The sequence below is a fragment of the Macrobrachium nipponense genome, chromosome 42 (assembly GCF_015104395.2).
Source record: "Macrobrachium nipponense isolate FS-2020 chromosome 42, ASM1510439v2, whole genome shotgun sequence".
Taxonomy (NCBI): Eukaryota; Metazoa; Arthropoda; class Malacostraca; order Decapoda; family Palaemonidae; genus Macrobrachium; species Macrobrachium nipponense.
The window spans coordinates 52,625,755-52,645,834 of record NC_061103.1 but is presented as its reverse complement, the minus strand read 5'-3'; the positions used below and the strand labels follow the sequence as shown (position 1 = coordinate 52,645,834).

At 44.8% G+C, this 20,080-nt stretch overlaps 1 long non-coding RNA gene across 1 annotated transcript in view; it reads right to left on the bottom strand.

The window, feature by feature from the left end:
- LOC135213464 (uncharacterized) overlaps positions 1–19,609 on the bottom strand; it is a 43,891-nt gene extending 24,282 nt beyond the window's left edge. Inside the window, exon 1 of the long non-coding RNA XR_010314139.1 lies at positions 19,489–19,609. This is a non-coding gene — a long non-coding RNA (uncharacterized LOC135213464). The remainder of the gene's footprint in view (positions 1–19,488) is intronic.
- Positions 19,610–20,080: the final 471 nt, after the last annotated feature.

Below are 20,080 nucleotides of genomic sequence, written 5' to 3'. Positions count from 1 at the left end.
CCGAAGCACAGGGCCTTGAATTGAAAGACCCTGTTCTGAATCACGAACCTTAGATACTTCCTGCTTCCTGGATGAATCGGAATATGAAAGTCCAGGGTAACCATCCAGTCCCCTGGACGTACCGCTGCCAGTACTGAATCGTTCGTCTCCATAGTGAATTTGGTCTTTTCCACGAAAACATTCAGTTGACTTAGTCCAGCATGTTCCCTAACAACCTCCTGAGGACTTCGCAACCAGGAACAACCGGTTGTAAAATCCCGGAGATTCGTGATCCAGAACAGGTTCTATGGCTCCTTTCTCCAGCATGGAAGAGACTTGCTCCCACAGAGCCGTTTTCTTCACTAAATCGTTGTAATTTGCCCCCAGGGCTCTCGGAGATGTTGCGAGAGGAGGTCTCTTTAAGAAAAAGGAATCTTATTGTAACCCTTCCCGAGCTACGTTGACGGCCCAGGGATCTGCCTTCATGTTCTGCCAAACTTCCCAAAATTCTTGAAGTCTGGCTCCTACTGCTGTCTGGAGGACTGAGTTCTCATTGTTTAGAGGTGGTCTTGGCTCCTCTTTTCGCGGGTACTCTCTTGCCTCTAAAGGCGGGTCGAGCGAAAGTTCTGCCTTGAAAGGGCTGTTGAGAAGGCCTTGATTCTTTTGGAGTTTTCTTCACCAACTTGGACGGTAAAAACTTCCTTACCGACGAAGAGAGCAGATCTTGAGTGGCCTTCTGAGAAAGTGCCAGCGCTATATCCTTAATAACCTCTGACGGAAACAGTTGGTTTGAAAGGGGAGAGAACATCAACTCTGATTTCTGTGAGTTGGAAACACCTTTAGAAGCAAATGAGCACAAAAGCGACCTCTTCTTCAAAACTCCTGCTGCGAACAATGAAGCCAGTTCATTTGCTCCATCTCTCAGAGCCTTGTCCATGCAGGACATAATGCTCTTAGCCACTTCCGTATCCTGGGCATTCTCGTCTTCTAAGGAATTCGCCAACACTCCCAATGACCAATCTAGAAAATTGAAGACTTCGAAAGTCCTAAAAATTCCTTTAAAAAGATGGTCAAACTCGGACGAAGTCCACCAGACCTTGGCAGACTGCAACGCCTGTCTGCGCGAGCTGTCCACTATACTGGAGAAGTCCCCCTGGGAGGAGGCAGGTACTCCCAGGCCAAGACTTTCTCCAGTAGCGTACCATACTCCAGACTTCGACGCTAACTTGGCTGGGGGAAAAGCGAAAGATGATTTCCCCGCTTCTTTCTTGTCCTTCAGCCAGTTATTCACTCGTTGAAGAGCCTTCTTGGCCGAAATCGACAGAGTCATCTTGAGAAAAGAGGACTTCTTTGGAGTCTTAGTCTTGGAAAACTGAGACAGGGGAGATAAAGGCGACGTAGGTTGAAATTCCCCTTCGAAAATAGAAAGAAGACGTGAAGTAAGGATCTTGTAATCTGAAGACGGTTCCACATTCTTCTCCTCAACAAAGTCCAATTCTTCTTCTGCTGAAGAAATGTCTTGCAAATCACTATCGTTGTGACGCTTTGCTGCTCACCTACTCTCCCAAGTACACACATTCTCTCTACACTTCTTGCAAATGGTATGAGGGTCGACCGAAGCCTTCGGCAACCTTACCTTACACCCGTCTTTCACACAAACTCTAAACATACTACCGGTGTCAGACATCTTCCAAGAACAATCCAAAGCGAATGCCAAGCTAACGTTTCCAAGTAAAATACCAATAATTCCATGAAAAGTCAGCAACGAGAAGAAAATCCTAGCAGGGAACCACCAACAATGTTGCCGGTTCGGCTGGCAGAGAAAAATCTGGCCCAAGTGGGAACGGTTCCTGGCCCTAGTGCCACGGTAACGGGGTGGTGGTATCCTGAACTACTAATAGGTTACAAGCGTTTGCCGCGAGATTTGAAAATTTCTGCCAGGTGGAACAGAGAATATAGCTATATATATACCTGCCAGGTAAGCGTCATACATTAAAACAATTCCACAATAGCGAATGCCAAACAACGATCCAAGTACGTCACCAAAAATCGGTCGAAAGAAGATCAAAAGCGTTGAAAAAAGAATTCCAGTCAGGAGGTAGTAACAACAATGTTGACACCACCGGCGACAGAGTAAATCTGATAGAAAACGGGAATGGTCCCTAGTCCAGCCACCCAGAGCAGGGCGGTAGATCACCTGACCTACCTGTAGCGAGTGCCGCGAAATTTGAATTTCTGTCGGGGACGACGGAGTCTATAGCTAAGTATATATCTGACAGGGAAGTTGAATGTATGAAAAATTGCTTTACTCAACTTTCTTGCAGAACAGTTTACTAGTTATTCATGCAGATTATCAGCTTTTCATGTAATTGGTATAATCGTAATGCGCATATATATCTTTATTATTTACTTTTTGGATATATGAAGATGTTTTACTGCCGGATTATCGCCGTAGTGTGACGCAATCGTTTTCGGTCCCTGGGCCTCTGTTTTTGCACCATAAGAAATTATGGGGCCGAATTTGCAATGACCAGAAAGTCGTTAAAAGAGGAAAGTTAGCATCGAGGGGCATATGTTTTGATTGAGAAAAATACAAATTTATTCAATAGCTAGCTTGTAAAAAATACTTGATTACAAAAAACTTGATTGACAACTAAGCAGCATACCAACTATGGGTTTCAGAGACAGTGCAAGCACGTTTTTGGGCAATACCTATTTCTGTAACGAACACTCGTATCAGAACGAAATTTTGCTATAGTGCATTACACCCAGTGCCGTATTTATAAGGATATCCTGAATCACTAATCGTAAAAAATAACCACAACTTGTCCTTGTACCAAGAGACAAAAAACTCCCATTATCCAGAAATGGATACGAACACGCGGTATTAAAGCCTCCACCTACCCTCTCCCCCCCCCCCCCATCCACCGCCACCCCTTTTCTTCTCGTTCCTTCGCCTTCCTCTCTCTCGTCTCTCTCTCTCTCTCTCTCTCTCTCTCTCTCTCTCTCTCTCTCTCTCTCTCCCCCTGTTGCCATTCGGTATGTGTTGACCCTCCAAACTGGGTATAAGACTACACACAAAATGTTGAAATTGGTGAAATTAGGCTATGTATTGGAAGTATATAAACATAAATATTAAAGCAATTTTATCATTATTGCATTACTATGACAACTAGAATTCATGGAAACAGTTTATAATAATGGAACGGCGTATGTGTGACGCCTCCACTAATGTGGCAACGATGATTTTGCCATTCTTAGCATGGAAACATTAAAGGTTACATTTATTTCTGGCATACGGTTATTAAAGAAATTCAAAATACTAATATAGACTGAAACCAATGAAAAGTGCTAGCAAAAACAAAAAAGCAAAAAAAAAAATATGTATATAATTCACTTATCCATAGTCGTTCCTCTATGGTTTTCGGCAGCCAGATGTACAAAAACGTTAGAAACATTTGATTATATCTACTTTAAAAATATCTGTAATTTTTGGGGGTAATTTGGTTGCAAAAAAGGGATAATATACATGGATTTAATTAAAATTTTTAAATAACAAAGTAAATTTGAACTAAATAACGAGTATAGTAAACAATTTAGGGAATAAAACTTTGCAGTTTCCTTGTCTGCTGTTCGTAACTGTGTTTGTGGCGCGTGCGCTTAGGAACCAGGAACAGCAGCTGGTTTAGAGTGCAATGTGGAGTGAACCGAGACCAAAATGTGTATAATAACAATCAAATAAGCACTGTGGAGTTTCAGTTGTGATGGCAGTAAGGATAAAAACCCCCGATTAGCCTACAAGGTAAGAATGAATTCAGTTCAAACCATGACCCCAGGAATAAAAAGTTTCATACTTTCACTACTAATATAGGCAACAAAATGTTGTTTTAATGTGCTGATTACAACTGCAATCTTGAGTAAGATCAATAAACGTTACATACATACGCTAACATTGTTCAAATGATTGCTGGGAAAGATGATTGTTGTCACTGTTCAAAACCTGTACATCCCACAGTAGCCGACATATTGGATTTCAAAACTGCCTTGAAAACATATTTTACGAAGAGCGTCACATGCTTATTTTAGTTCGTATGGGGCTTTCATATATCACATTATGTTGACGAAACTTCAATCTTTTGAATGGTATGCTTGGAGTTGTAATTGTATTCTTGTTTCACCATTTAAATAGGGTGAAACATCACAGCAGGCCAAGCAGGCCACCTACAATCAACACCTAGCCACCCTCCGAAAAAGTACATTATAACGCGTCCTGACACCCGAGATGGGCATCAGTCGCGACTTGTTGTTGGTGAGAAACGGAGCTAAAGACCTCTACTCTCCTTTCGAAGTAAGTATTTTCTCTAAAGTTAGAAATTAAGGCCAAAATGATATTGTTATGATACAATAAAGTTTGTTCATCACTTACCTGGCAGATATATAATATAGCTGTATTCTCCGAAGTCCGACCGAATTTTCAAAACTCCCGGCACACGCAGTGGGCGGCCAGGTGGTTAGTACCCATTCCCCCGCCGCTGGGAGGCGGTCCGCTGGGATCGGATATTCAGATCATCCACATGTCCCCATGAGGGGAGGTATGGGTGGGTACTTTAATTATATATATCTGCCAGGTAAGTATGAACAAACTTTATTGTATCATAACAATAACATTTTGTTCATGAAACTTACCTGTCAGATATATATATAGCTGAATCCCACCATTGGAGGTGGGAAGGGACAGAATAGAAGGATTAGGAAACACCTCAAGTGCAGATGATTGACATCTTGATTCCTTACCTGTTAGCATAGCTGACTTCTTGATTACTGTCACCGAAGTCTGCTTTTGCTTTACTAGAGTTGCCAACAAGGTAGTGACCTGTGTAGTTGGTGTGCTCTAGATGATCTGTCAACGGGAGCGTGACCACAATGTGACTAGACCATATTGACCATACTGTGAGGGCAACGAAGCTAAAACCACCACCCTGACCTAACCTCCATCGAAGTTAGTCCCATAACTTCTAGGCTAACGAAAGGGAAAGCGCCTCAAGCGACCAACCCTTCAAAGTTAAAAGCACACCTATCCCTTTTTCTATAGGATAGGATTCGTGCTGCTTCCTGCCTCCAATAATATTTCTACGGATATGTATGGTCCTAGCGACTCGCAGATCTCATATGTCGTCTTCACATCCCGTCGGGAGTGTGAAGAGAACACAGAGTTGCTTCGCTCAAACGTGGCACTCAGGATATTACTGAGTGTCATGCTCTGTTTGAAATGCTTCCGAGGCCGCGCCCTCATTCCTCGTGAGCATTTACTTTTAAAAAGGTTTCAAATCTTTGTTCAAACATGACGAATGAGCCTCTTAGAAAGACTCCTTAAAAATAACGCCAGGGCGTTCTTCGACATGGGCAAGCCTGGTCTTTTACGGAACACCGCAGATTGTCCGAATGACCTCGACTTTCTTTAGTTTTATCAAGATAAAACTTGAGAGTCCCGACAGGGCACAGGACTCTCTGTGGCTCTTGCCCAATAATTTGTGCCATCCCCTTGATCTCCAGGTCTCTGGGCCAAGGGTTAGACGGGTTTTCGTTCTTAGCAAGAACGGAAGGCTTAGAGGACACCGAATTATGTCCTCTAAAGCCAAAACCTCTGATGATGGCTAAAACCTCACTAACCATCTTTGCCGCAGCTAGATGGTTAGAAAATTAGCCTTTCTGGTTACGTGTATTAAGTTTACAGAAAGGAGAGGTTCGAAATGCTTTGACATCAGGAACTTCAGACTACATCTAAGTCCATGCCGGAAGCTTTGATCTAAAAAATTCAAGATTTTCCACGACCTCAAAGATCGTGAAGGGCTTTGTTGTTGACAGATCGAATCTCTGAGCCTAGAGGCCGTCAACATATTTCCGTATTCTACAATAGTTGGGACTGCTAGCTTATCCCATACTTCAGACGGAATGGGAAGGCGGTAAAGTAATTCACAGAGGTCAGAGGTGGAGGAAACAGTCATTCTTCCTGCCCTATGTCCAGAAACGGCCCACTCCGATTGGTACACTGCAAAATATGCAGCACTGCTTTGCTTTGGCAATGAGACTTGCAATTAATCTTGAAGATCCTCTCGCTTCTTGACAGTCTGAACGCATTCAGACTCAGAGCGGAGAGATTTTAGGTACCTCTCGAAGTGAGGCTGTTAGAGTAGACCGATTCTCTCGGGAAGGTCCTTGGAAAGTGCTCTCTGAAGGACGTGACCTCTGTGAATCCAGCCTCTCGAAGGCCAACATGGGGTCGATCAGCGTCTTTCTCACTCCCTCTGACGCCAGCGATTATCTTATTACATTTCCTAAGCTTTTGAATAGGAAAAAGGGCTAACCAACTATCCCCATTCCATACTATAGGATGGCGTCTATTGCTACCGCTCTCGGATCGAGAATAAGGGCGCAACGTAGAGGAAGCTTCTTCTTCGTCTTCAATATTGCAAAATCTACGAAAGGACGCCCCCAAAGTCTCCACAACTCTCGACATACTTCTAAGCGAGGATTACTCAAACGTCAGTAGTTGCTGCCGTCGATCGAGAAGATCCGCACGGACGTGCAATCGTGTAACGAACCTCTTAAGGATCGTTACGTTCCGTGCCTATGCCGATAACCATCTCTCTTTTCTTGGATATGAGAGAGCTGCGGAATTATCTGAGATGATTGACCACTCGACCAAAACCTCACTCTTCGAGGAACTGGAGAGCCAACCAAACTTGCTTCCAATTCTTTTAGATTATGTGCCAGGACCTCTGTCCGGATGCCTGGCTCCCTCTCAGTATCACCTGAAGTGATCCTTAACCCATTGAGAGACGTTTAGAATTATCTAGATCTTTGATGTTATTTCAGTTCTCCTGTAGGAAAAACTGTAGAGGTCTGAATTGCAGTCTATTCAGGGAAACAAGCTTCTCCAGCGAGGAAAATGGTCCCCAGCAGACTCATCCATTCCCTCACTAAGCATGCTTCCTTCCCTAATAAGGCTGCGCTTTGCATAAGCAGTAGAGCATTATTATAGTGCTATGCTGCGGTAGACTCGTACAGAATTCTGTTACAGTGCGGTAAGCAGCGCCGAACATGTCTAAGAGATATCTCTTGTTGAAAATTTCTTAGCAAAAGGAAGTCGTTTATTCATGATTACCAGAAATCCCCTCAACCCGAGGCGAAAGTCATGATTGTAGGGCAGAGATACGGTTCGTAAATCAATCCCGCGGGAGAGAGAGACGTAACCGACTGAGCATTACAACGAGCTACCTAACACTGAGTTGGTGACAGTGTGAGACACTGTGACAGTTACAGGCAGAGCAGCTTATGTTCACCTCGCAGTCTTATGCCGCGAGTTGCCAGCTATTCTATTCATCTAAGGAATAGATTTCCATTATTTGAACAAACTCTCAAGTTGGCATATTTAAGCGAAACAGAATTCGCTAAAATACAGAAGCTGATTTTGTGTTGTCGTAACATTACGCTTAATTAACCAAATGTTAAATCGGAACTCCTGGAAAGAGTTGCCGCGAGTACCGATTAAAATATACTGCCGTCATCCACAATGACAGCAACCTCTCGTTTCGCACTATTCTGCCTGAGTTACCAGCTACTCTCTTCTACGAAGGAATAGGTTCTTGTTACTATTATCGATCATAAGAAAATTCTCAAGCAGCATATTTAAGCGAAACTATAATTCGCTACATGCAGAAGCTGAGTTGGTGTTGTTGTAACAATACCTTCAAGCATTGTCCTTACACCGGAAACTCCTGGAAGTTTGCAGGAAGGACCGATTAAATCCACTTAAAATTAACCGTCCTTTCGGTTGCCATCTGTAGAGGTAACTACGATATGCGTATATGACTTGAACTTTTACATTAGTAATATGACGCGAGATAAAATACATAAGTATTGCAGTCACTTGAACATCTAATTCTCTACTACATTCTTTCTCGACGTGGAAGAGAGAGAGAATGGAAATCGACTGTCTTCATTCTCTTTGCCAAGAGAAGGAATAATAATATTCAAATGGAAATCCTCAAGTGAGAACCGAAGATCGAAAAGGAAAGTTCAAGCCTCTTATGATATTTGACATAAGACTTCATGGACGTAGGTCTATAAGTCTTTTTCCTGATGAGCCTCTGACTATGAATGAGAGCTCTTTCGAAATTTTGTTACTTATCCGCTTATGCGATAAAATGTTATTAAGAACTTTGTCAATGAGAACTAACCCAATTGCATGACGGAAAGTAATCCAGGAATTCGAGCATATAGCCTTCCCGATTCCCGCAGAAATCGAGGAAGGGGCAGGATTCCTGATTAGAGACTGGGCTTACGACAGGAAGGACCTTAATGTTCCCCTTCGGCAGCGCAATCCCGAAAGCAGACGAGGCGTTTTATGACACCGAAATCTGCTTACAGTTTCCTGGAATTCATCAAGTGATGGATTCTATTGAACGCTCCCTTCGTAGAAAGCGAAGTAGACATCTTGACGAGACCAAACTCCTTCCTCTTCTTCGACGACGCCCTCTTGAAGAGCGTTCTTGCAGGAATCCTGCCGAACGTCTTGATGCGTAGGACGCCTATCGTTCTGAAGAACGTCCTGGCAAGTGCTCTACCGAGCGTCATGACGTGTAGGATGCCGAGCGTCTTCAAAAGCGTCCTCGCTAGCGTCCTGGCGAGCGTCCTCGCTAGCGTCCTGGCGAGCGTCCTCGCTAGCGTCCTGGCGAGCGTCCAGATGTGTAAGACATCGAGCGTCTTCCAAAAAGCTTATCAATGTTTATGACGTCGAGCGTCTTCTGAAAGGCCACCCGAAAAGCGTCCTGGAGAGCCGCACGCTGCTCCTGAAGTGTGAGAGCACTATAGGAAGACGTAAGGCTATCGTCTCCAAGACGGCCTAAAGACTTTCGTTACCTTCTAACAAAGACGGTGGCCGCCTGTGCAACATCTTGCGTCTTAGTATGCGAATGAACATATCCAGAAACGCGCTTCAAAAAAGGAACGCCGAGCGTTCCGAAAGGCATCGTCGCGAGGTTGCTTGCCGAAACGTCCTGATTGCCTTCTTTGAGCGTCTTGAAGAGCGTCCGGAATAGAAGAGCGACGAACATTCTAATGGGAAGCGTCATGTGAATGACGTGCGTCAACACGAGTAACTTTGAGAGGCTTCCTGGCGAGGGGGGAGCCGCTCATGAAACGCGAGCGTCCTAAGCATAAGTACGGTGATCGTCATCAGGACGAGTCTTAAGGACGTTCGCCTCTTGACAAAAACGACGGCCGGCTGTGCGACATCTTGCGTCTTTGTCACGCTCATCGACACTGCAGAAGGGCATTTAAAAGGACGCCTGTGTGTTCTTGGGTATGAGGAATTCTTTGCCCTTCTCCTGTCGAAAACTAGGATAGTCTGTCCAGTGTCATCTCTGTCCGCTGACAGAGCGTCCGTCCCTTAGGGACGAGTAAGATGCGTCTTGGCGAGCTGTTTGACTATGCAAATCAGCTTGCCGGACGTCAAGCTCATGAGCTTGAACAATATCCCGTTCGTAGTAAAGCGAACGTCACATAACGTATACATAGCGCCATGAGGGGAGGAGAAACCTTAGCCGATGACAAATAAGACCTCCTTGGAGCGTCCACCAAATTGGCGAAATCTCCTTGAGAAGAAGACGGTGCTTTCAATCCTGCTTCTTCTCCTGTTTTCGTACCAGATCCCAGCTCTCCCTTTCAGTCTAGATGGAGGAAGTGCAAACGAAGTCTTCCCTTTAACCTTCCTTGAATCCATCCAATCCTGGACTCTCTTAAACGCTCTCTTCGCAGAGAGCGAAGTGGCCATCTTAACGAAGCCAGGGCCTTCCTGGCCTTCGATGAGGCAAATTGTGAAGGTGGAGCGTCTTGGAAAGCAAGAAAACAATCCTTGCTACAAGAGTAAAGACGTTTCCTTCCTCCTCGATGAGCGTTGAATGTCTCGAAAGGTGTCCTTGTGAGGGTCCTGCCTTAAGGACATTTTCATACAATCAACTTACCTGTCAGATATATACATAGCTAAGACTCCGTCGTCCCCGACAGAAATTCAAATTTCGCGGCACACGCTGCAGGTAGGTCAGGTGATCTACCGTCCTGCCCTGGTGGCAGGATTAGGAAACCATTCCTGTTTTCTATCATATTTTTTTCTGTCGCTTGGAATGTAAACAACGTTTGCAGTTCCTCCTGACTTGATTTATGGATTTCATCGCCATCGATCTTCTGGCTATCTTTTGCAGGGAAGTACTGGATCTTTGGTTCGGCATACGCATATTAATTTGTTTTGATAACTTTGGCTTCGAAAATTTCGAAGAAAATTGTTTACGTGTAACTACCGAACTTTTCGGTAGACAATCACATAGTTTGCAAGAAGGAAAATTTTAATATTTATTCATAATAACGTGTAGTAAATGTTAGAATTGATTGAGCTAACTTCCTTCTTGACGATGTAAGGAAAGAATAGTTACGCTTCCTTTAGAAGTTTATATAGCTCTCGTACTAACGAGCAGTTAGAGCATTAACATTACTAGTAGTGTGGTATCCTCATCTCCTTCTTACTCACAGAATCTTCAAATTCATATTGCAATTTGAAGACAAAGGAATGTAGCTCAAAATACGAGCTTTTGAAAGGTAAGAAGTGATTTTACTGTTAGTGCAGTGGAGGGTGCGTTCTGTTCGGCTCTGTTTCGCTCCCAGGCCTAGACCTCTTCCAAGCTCACATACCCGAGGAGAAGGAAAGTCGAAAGCCTTACGGAGGTTATGGCGAATCCCCACCGATCAGGCGTCCCCTCGGCAGGATCTGTAGAACGTCCCAGACTGCCAAGTTCGCCATTGGAAAGGCGTCCTAATTAGTAGAGGGTGCGTTCGATCGGCTCTGTCTCGCTCTCAGGCCTAGACCTCTTCCAAACTCACAAGCCCAGAGGAGAAGGAAAGTCGAAAGCCTTACGGAGGTTATGGAGAATCCCCACCGATCGGGCGTTCCCTCGGCAGGATCTGTAAAACGTCCCAGACTGCCAGGGATAGCCATTGCAAAGGCAGCCTTTAAAGAGTGCGTCTGTTCTTCCGTTTCTTCATCTTACATCCGAAAAGACGATCTGGCTCGTTCTCTGAATAAGAGAACACTGACTCACTGAGCGAGAGGCTGAGAGCCAGCCAGCAAGCTAGCGCGAGCCACGTTCCAACAGCCAGCAGCGAGCCGCGTTCCAACAGACTAGCGCGAGCCGCGTTCCAACAGACTAGCGCGAGCCTCGTTCATACAGATAAACGCGAGCCGCGTTCCAGCAACTGAGTGCGAGCCGCGTTCCAGAACTTTTTCTTGGCGCAAGGCGCCTTCAAAGAGAAAACAGACAGCTTAACTAAGGAGCCTTATAGTAGAATGGCAATCAGAAGGATGCTTCCATTGAACGTTTTCTGGCAAGAGGCTCGTATAACAAGACTAGAGGCGCTCGGATCTATTAGGGCGCACGGGACCTTCCACGCAAGCGGAACGTTCCAGGAGCGAGTCTCCTTTCTAGCGTGCGGAACATTCCAGGCGCGCGAACTATCCAGACGCCAGGCGCTAGGCACAAGGATCCAGACGCCAGGCGTCAGAAGATTTCAAAAATCTTCATTAGAGAGAGAGGTCAGTCCCGAGACTCCTCTTTGAATTTTTAACTTGAACAACTTTCCCCTGGCAATGTGCAAGATGTCGCACAGGCGGCCGTTGCTTTTGTCAGAAGGATTCTGATACTAAGAGAAGTCCCTTTTCATTATTCAGAAGACTCCTTTGTTAGGCAGTTCCTCTCAATGCGGACTCTCTCCTTCATCCATGCTCTTCCCTCGTTTTGAGGAGGCAAGAGCTTTGGGAGTTTTTTCTTAATAAGATCTCATCGATGTTTGGGTATGATGGCGGATAGAAAATATATACTTCCTTCCGTAAACCCTAGTGATGAACAGGAATTCTGTCTTCCGCGATTTATGAAGAAATTCACGAAGATTTAAAGAGTTCCTTGATTAACTTCGTTCCTTAAGATATATATATATATATATATATATATATATATATATATCTATATATATATATATATATATATATATATATAATATATATATATATATACTCTTTCTATCGTTCTATTAACGAAAGAACGAAGATAGTAGAAGGTAGTAGAGTTTCTGCTTTATGAGAATACGATACGGTCAAATCATCAAAACACATACCGTAGTTACTTCTTTCTGTGCAACTCAATTACAAGTATCCTTCTACGTCTTTCCTAGGAAGGACTACGCTTAAAGGGATTGTTAAGACTACACCTACTTAGCTTCTAGATTTATCGAAGTCTTGTTTCGCTTAAATATGCTTTAATAAGAACTTCCTGAAGTTCGATAATAATTTTATTAAATTCCTTTATTAATTGGAGTAGCTGGCAACTCTGGAAGAGTAAGCGGGGACTGCTTTCGCTGAGAGCCTGAGACCAACGCAGTAACGCCTACGCCAGTTACTGTCAGTACCATGTAGGTGTCAGTCATGAGCGGTCGGGCGAATCTCTCTCTCCTGCGGGATGGAATAACTTTCCGTATCTCTCCCCTACAATCGCGGTCTTAACCTCGGATTGAGGGGATAGTTTTTAAGCTAACATAAATAAATATGTATGCCTTTTGCTAAGAAGCTTTCAATAAGAGAGATAGTACAACCTTTCAATGCTGTTTACCGTAGGTAACATTATTAAAGGATTCTATCGCAGCAGAACATTATATTATGTAATGCTCTCAGGCTTACGAAAGCATAGCTTATTAGTACCTGCTCGAAGAAGATGGATGAGTCGGATGGGAAACATTCTCTTTGGGGCAGAACTTGTTTTCCCTGAATGGACTATACTACGTATATAAAGTTTTTTTCCTACTAAGAACGGAATTAACATGTGAAAGGATGTCGGGTACCATAAAGGCACAGGTGTTCTGGCACTAACATAAAAAGAATTAGAAGAAAGCGCCAGTCTGGCACAACGCGCCAGAAGTACCACCTGGCGCAATGCTACAGAAGCGCCAGCCTGGCGCAAAATTTGCGCCAAAAGCGCCAGCCTGGCGCAGTGAGCCAAGAGCACCATCCAAGATTTTCTCGTTTTAGCGAGTTATTAACCCTAGGAGTCCGGTAGACTCTCGACACCAAGCTCGGTAACGGCAAGATTCGTTCCTGATTTCGTTACCCATTTAATCACTTAGGCCATTTCCACGACACTCTCATATCGCATAGAGCATCGAGAATCTCTTTTTTTCGCTCCTATTCGCGTTAACAAAGAGATCCTTCTCGATCGACGATAATAACTGTTAACATGTTTAACATTTATTTGGAAAGAGTTGTGAGAGACGAACAGGCTTCCTATAGACTGCTTCCTTTTCCTACTTCTCCCCCGATTGAAGATGACGTGGGAAAAGCTTCAAGAAGATTATCTTGCCAGTCAAAGAGCAAACTGGCCTCTTTGGTGGGAGTGTTAGCGCCTCGTAGGAAGGACGGTGCGCTTCCAATCAAGAAGTCTCGTCCTCTCTCCCCTGCGAAGCGAGAGGCGTCATGCAGACGTGAAGCTTCCAAACATATCGCAGAGGCTTCGGTTTCGAGAGCGAGATCGGGAGAATCTTACGGAAGACACGTAACGCCAGAGAGACGTGAGACGTCGTCAAGACATGAATAGTCATTTAAAGCTGCTTTTAGACGCGAGGCTCCAACCAAAATTTTGGCGCCAGTTAGACGCCTTTTGAGAGCGAAGCGTCTTCCAGGCGCGAAGCGTCATCCAGACGTCAGCAGCCACACAAACGGGAGGCGTCAGCCAGGACGCTTGGCTGACTAGAAGCGTCATCCAAGCGGGAAGCGTCATCCATTTATGGAGAGAAGCCTGGGCTGTTGGCGCCTTCCAGGACTGTTAAAGCGGGGAAGAGGAAGGAATATCATTCCCTTAGCCCCTCTCCTATTAGGAGTTTGTCTCCTCCAGAGGAAAGACGTACTGAATTAGCATTCGGAGACTCATCTAGACCCCGAGTTAGAAGTAAACTCGGAGGAGGAGTATCAAGGAAGAGAAGGACTGTCGAACTATAATGTTTTGACAGCCTTGCTTCTAGAGGCTTCTTTTAATTTTTAGTGATTGATTAGAGATAGATTTTACAAAATAACAGTTTTATAGCTCAGGAGTATGGAGACGACTTGACTCCTGCCTCTCCTCCTTCTCCGCGCTCTCTTTTCTCGAGTGCAAAGACGAAGAAATCTTCGTTTTTTTCTTAGAATGAAGCCCGCCATTTCGATGAAGAGGGCTCTTCAGTCTTTAGACTCTTGGATGAAGTTGAAGAAGGAGTTAGTTAGAACGGTCTTCTGCATGCCTCCAGCGAGACTAGCTGGTAAAAGAGGCATTTGATATCAGACGGGAGAGAATTTGGGTATTTCTCTTCCGTCTACGTCAGAAGCGGACTTTTCTACCTTAGTTGACGCTTCACGTAGACAAGGTTGAACTCTGCCCGTATAACTTGGGGCATTTCAGACTGGACCATCTCCTCAAGGGACTCTTTCATGTATTGGAAGTTTTCAACTTCTTAGATTGGTCCCTTGGGGTGATGTCCAAGAAAGCCCATGATTCTGAAGGACTCGAACCAGAAGTCCTTCTGTGTATTTTGTCTTGTATAGACAAAGCGGTTCAGGAGGGCTCGGTTGAGATCTCCTCTTTGTTTGGAGCAGGTCTTCTTAAAAAGAGGACAGTATATAGTGTTTTTTTAACCAAAGCGGTCTCCCACGCTCAGAGGGCAGCGCTTCTGTACTCGCCTTTGTCTGACTTTTTGTTCCCTTCTCAGTAGTGAAGGACATTTCTCGTTCATTAACTGAGAAGGCGACTCAAGACCTTCTGACACAGTCAGTAAGGAAGAAGAAACCTGCAGACAGCCCCAAGAACACTGTCATTGTCTGATGAGGAAAGACCGAGCCTACAACCTGACACAGATGCGCTAGATGCGAAACATATAGGACAGATAAGAGTGTCCGATGTGGACATTGCCAGACATCCTCGAGACTCTACCAAGCTCGAAGCTCCGGCAAGTGGGGAGGAGCCACCCAGGCGCGAGGCGCCAGGCAGGCGCGAGGTACCAGCCAGCGGCGAAGCTCCAGGCAGGCGCAAGGCGCCACTCCAACCGGGCGCGAGACGCCAGCCAGGCGCCAGCCAGGCGCGAAGCTCCAGGCAGGCGCCAGGCAGGCACAAAGCGCCAACCTGGCGCGAGACGCCAGCCAGGCGCGAGGCGCCAGGCAGGCACAAAGCGCCAACCTGCGCGAGACGCCAGGCGCGAGGTGCCAGGCCACCGCGAACGGTGCAGCGCAAGGCGCCACCCAACCAGAAGCTAGGCACGGCCAGCAAGGCGCAGGCTCCAACCAGGCGCGAAGCTCCAGCAGGCGCGAGCGCCAGGCAGGCACAAAGGCGCAGCCAGGCGGCGAGCAGGCCAGGCAGGCTCTAGGCGTGAATCTCCAGCTAAGACGCGAAGCGTATCCAGATGCAAGGCGCCAATCAACGCGAAAGGTACCAGACAAGCGCTAGGCGCCAACCAAGAGCGAAGCACCAGCCAGGCGCGAGGTTCCTGCCAGGCTTCAGGCTTCAGTCGGGTGAGATCCATTTCAAGAAAGCCCTGGTCTTCTTTGAAACATGGAGATCTCCTAAGCACTTCATTGTGACTTGATTCTTCAAACAGCTGAGAATTAAAAGCGCAGGAAGTGCGCGCTTTTGCAAATTCTTGTTCTTTACATAACAATATGTCATATAAGACATATTAGCTGTGTTGTACGGTAGAGGCAACTCTGTGTTGACTTCTCATTACACAAAGGATGTCAAGTTAACCTACGAGAGATCCTTCTCTTTTGGTTTATACGTTTCTGCGGATACGTTACTGGGATAAGGAGCCGACACTGATCCTTAACTTTTGAGTTAAAAGTTTTTTAACTTAGTGAAATTATTGGGGTTTTTGAAAGGAGTGTGGGGATAACTCTTTCCAATTTGAGCGCGAACCCTCGTGTTAAGGATCATGGTGATCGGGATCGGTGTTGCGCTCCTTCATAAGGTGTATTGTCATATAAGTGGATCAGCACCCGTTGACAAAGTCCTTTCAGGCTCTGCCGAGTAAGTGGATAAGACCCCTTCGGCAGACCCACCCCAAGAACTCTTGGCCATAGATCACATATCTCGCTAAAGTTCTTGAGGTGATGCAGACTACGGGTGGGCAAACACCCACGAGTCTACCACCTATCAGGTAGGAACCAAGGTTTTATTTGTACCTACAACATATGTTGTTTACCTGTCTATTCCATATAGTAGCTGTCTCTTACCCTCCACCGAAGGGTGCCAATCAGCTATGTATATATCTGACAGGTAAGTTGATTGTATGAAAATGATATTGTTTATGATACAATAAAGTTTCATACATACTTACCTGGCAGATATATACGATTAGGGCCCACCCAGCCTCCCCGCAAGGAGACAGGTGGAAGAGAAAAAATATGATAGAAAACAGGAATGGTTCCTAATCCTGCCACCCAGGGCAGGACGGTAGATCACCTGACCTACCTGCAGCGTGTGCCCGCAAATTTGAATTTCTGTCGGGGACGACGAGTCTTAGCTATGTATATATCTGCCAGGTAAGTATGTATGAAAACTTTATTGTATCATAACAATATCATTTTTAATCTCTTGACCAAGACGACAGCCGACCTGTGCGACATTTTGCGTCTTTGTCACGCTTATCGCATAATTAAGTCAAGCCGAAGGGACGCCAGATCAGTACTCTGACGCTCCCTCCTGACGAGAGAGAGGACGTGAAGCATCCTCTTCTCTGAAGCTTCTTTTTTAGAGGGCGAGGTCCTTTCGAGAGCTCCAACCTGCGGGGAGGACGCCTCGGAGGACGAGAAGCAATCTTTCATGATTCGTGCACGTGCACGATCTTTGGCAGCCTTATCCTGCCGAAGGGACGCCAGATCGGTGGGGGGTGGGGGGGTTCCCGTAACCCTCCTTCGGTTTTCAACTTGCCCCTCCCTGGTCCTGGGAGTCCGACAGAGGTTTAGACCTAGAGGCGTTATAGGACCGATCTGACGCCCCCTCCACAACACTAGGGGCAAAATCAACATCACTACACTCACAACACTGATTGAGACGAGCACTTTTTCAAGCTTACTTGATGTAATCCACCATAATAGAAAGGGCATTACTTCTCACAGAACTTCCTCTAGGCCCGTAAGCCATACCACAGGGTTAGGCAAAATAAAGTCTACTGGAGGTTAGTAGGTTCATTATCCTAACTTCTGTTACTGTGGAGGAAGACCTCCTGATTCTATCACGCTCTAATTTGCGTACATACGAATCATACGTCTCTTTCGGAATCAGTCAACATTACACTAATTACACTGATCTCTCAACAAAGAAAACACGTAAACGTCATGTATACTAAGCGAGTGTCTACCGAAGGTTTCGGTAGCCTCCCCTTTACCCGTTGCAGACAACAAAGTCTGAAACTAGGCTAACTAGATTCAGACATCATATGCAATGAAAAAATTTTAATTAATTATGATAGCGTATGCCTAGCCACAAATCCAAGTCAATCATTCAAAAAAAATAAGTAGGATACTTAAGCGGCTAATGAAGTTTCAAAATCCTAGGCGGAGGTAATGGAAACAGGTGTTTTCACTACCGCGACAGAGAAAAATCTGAATAGAAAATGGGAATGATTCCTGATATCCGAACCTCCCAGCGCGGGAATGGGTACTAACCACCTGGCGCCCACTGCGTGTGCTGGGAGTTTTGAAATTCTGTCGGACTTCGGAGAATACAGCTATATATATATCTGACAGGTAAAGTTCATGAACATGTAAGATTTAAACAGAGGGTACTGAAAGGGATGGCTACGGTCAGTGGAAATCTCACCAAAACGCTGTAGAAATTTTTACTTACAACTAAAAATGTTTCGAAGATTGACGCTATCTTGATGTTTACGGAGTCGCTTGTGTCAACAAACTTTCCATTTCCTGTGATAAATCCGCACACCACTTGTACCCACAGACGCTGGAGCACTTTCATCACAACAATCGTAAACCCACCTCTTACCAGCACTTATTCGTACTTATTCAAGGGGACTACGGCATTCTTTGCGGCGTTTTGCGCTCTTCAATTGTTTATCAGTGTTGTCAATTGGTATGTGTTTACCCTCCAAACTAGGTATAAAGACTTACACAAAACCGGGGAATAAGTGAAATTAGCGTATCTATTTGTAGTATATACATATTAGAGCAATTTTTATCATTACTGCATTACTATGACAACTAGAATTCATCGAAACAGTTTGTAAATGCATCGGTGTATGTGTGACGCTCCACTAGATTGGCAACGATGAGCCATGTTTCCTCACGTCGTCTGCTCGTAAGTATACATCCAAAAAACATTTGTAATTTTGGGGGTTAATTTGGTTGCAAAAAAAGGGATAATGGACATGAATTAAATAAACATTTGAAGTAGAGTTAAACTAAATATTGAGTAAAGTAAACAAATTAAGGGATAAAGCTTTTGCATCTCATAATCATTGTTGTCGTCTGCTGCTCGTAACTTTGTTTACGGAGTGAGTGCTTAGGAAACACGAACAGCAATGTGGTTCGAGTGCACTGTGGAGTGAATTAAGACCAAAATGTGTATAATTACAATCAAATAAGCACTGAGGAGTTTCAGTTGTGATGGCAGTAAGGATAAAACCACTGATTACAAGGTAAGAATGAATTCAGTTCCAACCATAACCCCGGGAATAACAAGTTTCATACTTTCACTAATATAGGCAACAAAATGTTGTTTTATTGTGCCTGATTACAACTGCAATCTTGAGTAAGATCAATAAACGTTACATACATACGCTAACATTGTTCAAATGAGTGCTGGGAAGGCTGGGGAAAGATGGTGGCCGTCACTGATGAGAACCGTCCATGCAAAACGTAGCCGCCATATTGGATTTCAAAACTGCCTTGAAAACATATTTTACGAATAGCTCACATGCTTATTTTAGTTCGTATGGGGCTTTCATATATCACAATATGTTGACGAAACTTCAGTCTTTTAAATGGTATGCTTAGAGTTGCAATTGTATTCATGTTTCACCAATTAAATATCGAGTGAATAAGACCCGTCCACCGTGATGAGGGTTGGCCTGTCGTGATATTCTACCCTATCGAGTGAATAAGACCTGAAAACCGTGATAATGGTTGGTAGTCGCTGGTTTTTCCCCCTAGTGTCTCCCTAACTCACATTTTAAGGGGGCACGCCCCCCGTGAGTTACACCACTGGTTAGGAGGTCTGTGCTCCGAAATAAAAAATGGCTGAATAAGAGAATTCGGACATTTCCCAAGGATAGCCCGGCACGGCCATGTACCCCACGAGATAAGCAGCCCCCCCCCCCCCCCGCCGCACGCCCACGCCAAGCCCCACCCTTAAGACCAAATCTGACACGACGCCTTACGTAGATTAATCTCCTTCCTGTTCCCTCGACGTCCACGCCATTGTTAGGTTCGAGGGATTTGATGGGCGTCCTAGGTCGGTTTCCTTGTGAGGCCACGGGCGGCCATGTAAACAAAGCGTTCTCTTCTTAAGTTTTTATGCTTTATTTGTTGCTTTTTGTTGTTGGTGGGGGATGTATCGGCTCCTCTTTTAGTATCATTGTTCCATTGTTTGTTTGTTAGGGAATGAACTGTGTTTGTTTTTTGTGTTCTTGTTTATTTATTATAGAATTTTGGGGGGAAATTGACTTAATTACTTGAGGGAAATTATTACTCGATATACACAGACTGCAGTTGAGTTTTACTGGCCTGTTCCTCCCTCCCTCTCTGAACAGTAAAACCTTGCACACCCTTAGTTTAGGAGGGAGACTTGATGCGATCTATTCTCAGATCAACTTGGGGGACAATTACCTACCCAAGCACATGCGCACATAATCAGGTACTGGCTGACCTTAACTGATTCACAGGGGGAAAAAGGAGGTCTCAGAATCAATCGCTATGTAAAATTTAAACTATTTATTACAAAAAACTAAAGAACATTTAACATGTAAGCAG